This window comes from Rhinolophus hipposideros, assembly GCF_964194185.1.
Source record: "Rhinolophus hipposideros genome assembly, chromosome: 18".
NCBI classification, from domain to species: domain Eukaryota; kingdom Metazoa; phylum Chordata; class Mammalia; order Chiroptera; family Rhinolophidae; genus Rhinolophus; species Rhinolophus hipposideros.
The window spans coordinates 530,960-537,658 of record NC_138064.1 but is presented as its reverse complement, the minus strand read 5'-3'; the positions used below and the strand labels follow the sequence as shown (position 1 = coordinate 537,658).

At 58.5% G+C, this 6,699-nt stretch overlaps 1 long non-coding RNA gene across 2 annotated transcripts; it reads left to right on the top strand.

Moving 5' to 3' along the window:
• The first annotated feature begins 472 nt into the window (after nt 1-472).
• LOC308510600 lies at nt 473-4,644 on the top strand. Of its 2 annotated transcripts, none has more exons than XR_013995378.1 (5): nt 473-1,598; nt 3,303-3,367; nt 3,585-3,854; nt 4,291-4,415; nt 4,534-4,644. It is a non-coding gene; the product is annotated as an uncharacterized lncRNA (long non-coding RNA). The 2 variants fall into 2 exon arrangements; XR_013995379.1 differs by having other exon boundaries at nt 1,131-1,598; nt 3,759-3,854.
• Nucleotides 4,645-6,699: the final 2,055 nt, after the last annotated feature.

The window sequence follows — 6,699 nt, the reverse complement described above, 5'->3', positions numbered from 1 at the left end:
CCACCCAGAGCAGCAGGAGGGAAAGCTGTGTGCGCAGAACCTGCTGGGCGAGGGGGTCGGCCCCGGCACCGCACGTGGCGAGACGCGGAGGCAGAGGGGGAGCTCCCTGACGGAGAGGGGCTCCGGGGCCCCGACGGGGCTGTGCTGTGCGCCGGGAGCGGGGGCCAAGCACCGCGGCACCCGAGTGATGGGTTGGGCAGCGTGCCTGCCTGCTCCGGCTGGCCCTAAGCTGGAAGAGGGAACAGAACTCAGGGAAGCGGTCAGCTGTGGACCAGGCCCTGGCCATTCGGCTGCTCGCACGGTCACTGTGCGGCGTCCTGGGCTGTCACTGCGGAGAGCAGCCTGTACCCCGTGCCACTCACAGAAGCCGGCTCCAGGGCTGGCTGCTGCAGGTCGAGGTCAGAGGTCCAGGTTTGTGAATGGTCTGGCCGTGGTCTGTCTGCACATTCGGTGTCTCACGACAGACCCCAGTGAGACAGAGGCAAGGTTAAGGAAAGCAGCATCCCCTGCAGGTCGCAGCTCGGCGGGAGAAGGTACCCGACAGCGCCCTTCTTCCGCGTGGCCACTGCCTCGCTGTCTCACCCACGACCTCCCTGACTGCCTGGGGGCCCCACCGAGGGAACAGAAATGGCCGAGACGCCGTTCTTAAGCAGGAGCGTGTGCACACCGCAGACAACGCGCCGAAAGGACGCCCACGGAAACAAAGCGCGTGGACACAACCCACTACGCCAGGCAGCCGGTGCCGTCGGAGTCCCGGACGCCAGGACCGGCCACGGTGAGGGTCCTTGGGAACCACTCCTGGGTTAGCCTTGGGCCTCTGCGTTCACTTGAAAAGCGCAGAGAATGCAATTCTGGAAGCAAAGGGCTGGGGTCCTCCCCACTGTGAACACGGAGACCCAGCGTCCCCTTGCCGCGCCGGACCCCGCTCCTCACGAGGCCCGCGTCCGCGCCCAGGGGGCCGGCTCGCGGCGCGCCCACCCCACCCGAGCACTGGGCTGGAGCTCCAGCCCCGACCGGGACGACGGGGACGCCCGACAGCGACGCTCCAGGGCTCGCTCGGCGCCCCGTGCGGCGGCGCGCGGCTTCCGGCGTGTTGCGTGATGACGCAGTGCGCAGCGTGTGTGGCGTGCGCAGCGTGTGTGGCGTGCGCAGCGTGTGTGGCGGCAGCCATGACTGGGGGCTTCGGCGCGGCAGTGTTTCCGCGGGACGCTCCCGCGTGTTCGCTTCATCCGAGGCCATCGAGGGTCCCAGGCGGGTCCCACCGTCTGCTGAGACCAGGTGAGGGTCGTGGGCCCGCGGGGGTCCCGGTTCGGAGGACACGCGCGGCCTGCGGGGTAAGGGCAGCGCCGGGGACGGGCTTCCCCGTGGGACCAGAAGCAGTAGGGAGGCGCATGCCTCCTCCGCAGCAGGTCTGCGGGCAGCTGCTCTGCGAGCGCCTTCCAGGACCCGCACCCTCCGCCCTACTTCCCGGGTCCTTCCCGGACCTGCCTCTGTATGTCGTCCGCGGTCCCCACGTGCAGTTTCCGAGCTGTACAACAACATGGAAGAAAAGGCCGTTTCGTGCAGTAAGACGACCATACCCATGTTCCTGGGGCCTGGTAAGTTGGGACGCACTGCTCTGCGCTTGCAGGGTCCCAGGGCGTGCCCTTAGCTGCTGTCGTCTCGGCTTGACGAAGCCGCTGGGCCGGGGAGGACTGTGTCTGGAGTGCACTCCTTCCTGTTACCTGCGCCCCGGCTGCAGGGCCCCTGCTGCTCAGGACAGCCCGGCGCTCGGCCCAGGCCTAAGGGCGTGCGGGAGGGAGTGGAGGCTGCAAGCGTCCAGCGTGCCTGGGTCTCCGGTGACCCCGAGCATTCCTGCAGTGCTTGCAAGAGCATTTCGAAACGGTTTGAGGCCTTGCCCTGCTGCATCCAGAGCGAGGTTATAGACATTTCGGACAGTTGTTCGCTCCCTTTGGCGTTTGCACTGCCGGACGTGGTAACACCACGTGCCATGTGCGCTTAAACAAGTAAGTGTTAAAATCTAGGTTTTCCTTCATAGCACCCACAGTTCGGGTGCTCAGACGTCACAGTTGGCAAGTGGCAATGAGACTGGAGTCATAAAACAGCCACGTTTTTGTAGGAGTTGTTTTGGACTTGGGTGTTTGCTGCATTCTAGGCTTGTTGCAGGTTTTATGTTACTGTATCCTGAAAACAAGCTGAAAATAAAGATCTGGGGGGGAGCGGTAGAAGTGGGCCCCTGCAGGGAGGCGTTGAGCCCTGACCTGAGGGACTGAGGGTGCAGAATGATTACAGTTAGCATGGTAACCAAAGAGCCAAAGGTGAGATGCTGCAGCAGGACCGGTGGCTGATGATCCTAGTGTGTGTGCTGGTCTGAAAACCTTGTGAGAGGGGAGGGCACTAATGTTTCCTGAACTCCTGTTTTGTGCCAAACTTCTCCCCCCGCTTCTTACAACCCCCCACTCCAGTTCAAGCCGTTGTTTCTCAGTCTAGTTGTGTAGGACACAGCTCCCTGGCTCTTGCTGGTATTACGAGGCTTACGCTCCCTCTGACTGAGGCAGTCTGTCGCCGGTCATAGGTCGGCCGCTCATGGCTACGCACGATAGCACTCCGCAGCCCACGGCAGCTCACGCCGACCTCCAGCTGCTCTCGTCTGCTCACCTCACGGCAGTCCAGCTCCAGGGAGAGCCGTTGTTCACAGTCTTAGGTGTAGAGGGCACAGCTCACTGGCCCATGGGGGAATCAAACTGGCTACCTTGGCACTCCAACCACCTGAGGCCAGGCCGGCCCTGTGCCAAACTTATTAATTCTTCACGCAGTTAAAAATTTTTTTTAACTAAAGTTTATTGGAGTGACAATTGTAAAGTTACATAGATTTCAGGTGTACAATTCTGTATTACATCGCCTATAAGAGTTTAAATCTTTGAGGGCCACCATGAGGTGGTCTTAGGTCCACTAGAGGTGGGAAGCCCACCATCAGAATTGCATGCTCAGGGCTGCCCAGCCAGAAACTGGCAGGTTAGGAGTGGATGCAGGGCTTCTCTAACCCTTTGGTCTGCTCTTTCCAAGGATGCCAGCGGAGGGCGTGGAATCTACAAGTGGGAGGAGGTTGGGGTTGGAGGGATGGCCTTTGTCCTTGCCTTGGTGTAAGGGCTGTTGGGTGCAGTCAGTGGTGGGCCAGGATGGAAAGAGTGGCCACGTGCTCATGGTGGAGCAGCACCACTGTGCCTCTGGGGGTGGTAGAGTCACACCACACCTTCCCCGGTGAACGTCGAGGCTTCCAGCACACTCAGATCTCTCTTCAGTCCAGGTGCAGATGCTGAACACACCGGCCTCCGCAGGGCTGCCGTCAAGAGACCCTTCTTTCTCTGTGAGTCTTGGGAGCAAGGCACTGACTGCCCTTTGGCCCTGGTGGCCTTCTCAATGTTGTTCAAGGGACAGACAGCCTTGGGGTGTCTGAGCAGGGTGGCCCAGAGCAGAGAGCAGGCATGGGCGGGTACCTCCTGGGTCCCCTTGTGTCACCCTGTAGGAATTGGGGCTGGTGCTCTGACTCCTGCTGATCAGTAATCAGCTGCCTGTGCCTTTAGTCGAGTCTGGAGCCTCCCACCAGCGTCAACCTCCGTGAACTTGGCCGAGCGACTTCATCAGCAGCAGGGAGTGGGGGGCGAACCCTTTTCGACACCCCCCCCCCCAGCAGACTCTGCTCTGTGTCCCTGCCCAGCACATGACACTTGGAGTGTGTGTGTGTGTCCCTCCCTCAGTGTTTCAGCCCCAGAAACCCCATCGTGTCAGAGCTGGAAGGCACCTGAAAAGTAGTCCGTTGGGTGGCTGTCAGGCTGTTCCGGGGAGCTGCAGTGGTAAGTGCAGGTGGGGTCTGGCCTAGCAGGTCACTTCACTTGTTTTATATGTTAGTTTTCCATGAGTGCCCCCAACCCACCTTCAAAAGCATCCACTTGTTCTGACTGTCCCTGTGGTAAATCAGGTGATTGAGTTGCAGAAAGGCTGATCGACTTCAAACTCACAAGACCATTTGTGGACAGACAGTTGTCTGGTACCAGGGCTCATGGGCCCTTGTTCTTTGTCAGGGGTTTGATTGCCTTTGTGGTGTTGGACTCGATGTGCAGCCTTTCCCCCAGAATCTCCTCGGTGGGTTGTGTCATCCTGCAAAGGGCAGGCTGCCTGCCACGGAGTCTCCCTCGGGAGTGGGCCCCGCTTTAGTTGTTATTGTCTCTTGTGGCGGTTGGTATTTATAACAGTCCCTGGCCACACGCTTATGTCACTTGATTTTCACAGAGGCCTCCGAGGTTTTCCAGATGGAGAAGTGGGTGCTGAGAGTTGGGGACCCATCCCTGTGATACACCCAGTGAGGGTGCGGCAGGATCCGAAGCCAGGCCTTGGACCCTCACCTCCCTGAGCAGGTGGGTCCCTGGCCTCCCACGCTCCCCTTCCCGGAGGAGTCAGAAACTCCTGGGACTTGGCTGGGTTGTGAGTGGCTCGGGGCCTGGAGTGCATGTCCGACCGACATTCTGACCACAGGTGTGAGTGCTGTGTCGTCTGCTTCCCGAACGAGGACCCAGCCCCTCTGACATCTGAATGAGAAACAAGGGACGTTTAATAAACTGGATTTGGAATGCGTGCTTCCATGCAGCCTCTGCTTTTCTCCTTTCCGTACACTGGGTACAAATTGGGGAGGACCTGCTCAGAGGTAGTTTGAGCCAAGGTGGAAGGGGCCCTAGTGACCTCATGCTCCTACTCGAGCCTTTTAAAACTGTGGGGGCGGGGGTGCAGAGCGGCCTGTCAGGAGCTTTGCCTTGACACCCGGGATGGCTTTGCTGCCTGCTGTCCTCACTGGTGGGGGTCCGATTGGGCCTGTGTCTCATCCTCAGACCTGGGCGAGGCCTCTGAAGAGATGCACTCACGTCATCTCATTTGAGAAGTACCTGGTCACAACCCACTAATGGGTGCACCCACAGGTTAACCTTACCGTGTTTCCCCAAAGATAAGCCCCAGTTAAGATCGTCAGCCAGACAGGCGCATTAGTCGTTATGACGATGTTCCAGAAGATGACATGACTATTTGAATAAATGTAGATTGTTGTACATGAAAAACATAAGACATCCCCTGAAAATATGCCCTAATGTGTCTTTTGGAGCAAAAATTAATATAAGACCCAGTCTTATTTTCGGGGAGACACGGTAGCTCAGTGTCCTCAGGAGTGTCAGCAGGCCAGAGCTGACTGGGCCACTTTCACATTCATTTTTTAGTGACGAGTGAGTGACAGCGTACCCCAAGGTACCTGCGCCCTGAGTCACAGCAGCCACACCCTGAGGCCCAGGCCGCAAGGCTCATCTCTGATCAGAACCGAGACTCACTCGGGAGCCCTCCCAACAGCCGGGGAGAGCAGGAAGTGGCCTCCAAGCGCCTTCAGAGGACAAGTTGAGGCCTTCAGAGCACCTTGGTGGGGCCCTTCCCTGCAGCTAAGCCCACAGTGTGCCTTGTGATGGGGTGCAAACCCTAAACGTGTGCATTGTGTAGGGGAGCTAAGAAACAAGGGGACCAGGGTCTGCTGCAGAGGCCCCTTAGACCTGATCTGGATGAGATGGGGAGAGGTGCTACTGCCCTCAGACCTGGGCGGCCCCACCCCCCGCATCCTCCTGTTCCGCCAACCACCGCTTCTGCCCGTTTGTCCTGCCTGAGACAAGGTTGAGGCCGCTCAGATGTGCAGCCACACCCAAGAAGGGAAATCCCAGTCTACAGATAAGTGAGGTGGTGGGTGGGGACAAGGTCACACAGCAGCAGCTCCACAGCCAGGACCAAACTCCACCCATGGACCAGTCCCCGACCTAAGAATGGTCTTGACGTTTTTACATAGAAACAAACCCCAAAGAACCACTTTGTGACTCCTGTAAATAGCACCAAGTTCAGGTCTCAGTCCCTGAGGTTTCCCTGGAACAGCCCTGCTCCTTTCACCGTTAACTAACCCAGATGGTCAGCGGAGAGGTTTAGGGAAGTGAAACCCCAGCTTCTCAGGTTTGGAAAGCCCTGCAAAAGCACCCTCCGTGGGGGAGGGGGGGCTACGGAGCTGTGACAGTGAAACAACCCCAGTTTTCCCAGAGGAGCCCCAATGCGCCATCCTCGAGAAGGTCTGGCGCAGGCTGCACAGTGATCACCTGAATAAGCCCTTTCCAGCTTCGTTCCGTATTCGTTACCAGGTGTTTGAGGGGAAAATCCCTTCTAGCAATTACTTCAAAGCTTAAAAAATGAGTTGATTGAAAGGCAATTTTTAAATAAATTAACTTTTTGAGTGCAGAGTCCCAAAGGCACAGGTGGGTGATTCAAATCTGGGGAAGCCTCTGGCCCTGTTGGAAGGCGGATGGGAGAGAATTGCCCGCATGGTGGACACTGTGCCCAGGAATGCTGTCTGGAGACAAACCGGAGCCTCTTCGACAAGTGCTGCCTGGTCCAAGAGCAAGGAGAAGGGAGGCTTCCCGGTGGGACAGGTGGGTGGGCCCCAAGCACCTGCAGGAACCTCCTAGGAAACATCCAGAGGGCGGGGCCAGGTCCATGGCTGCCATTGGCAGGATGAGTTCAGACACTGGTCCTGTGACATCTGGCCTGGTGTCCACCCCTAAGGACTGCTGCAGCCTAGGCCCTGCTCCAAAGACCCGGGGGCTCTTCTCACTTTTTGTGAAGGTACAAGGC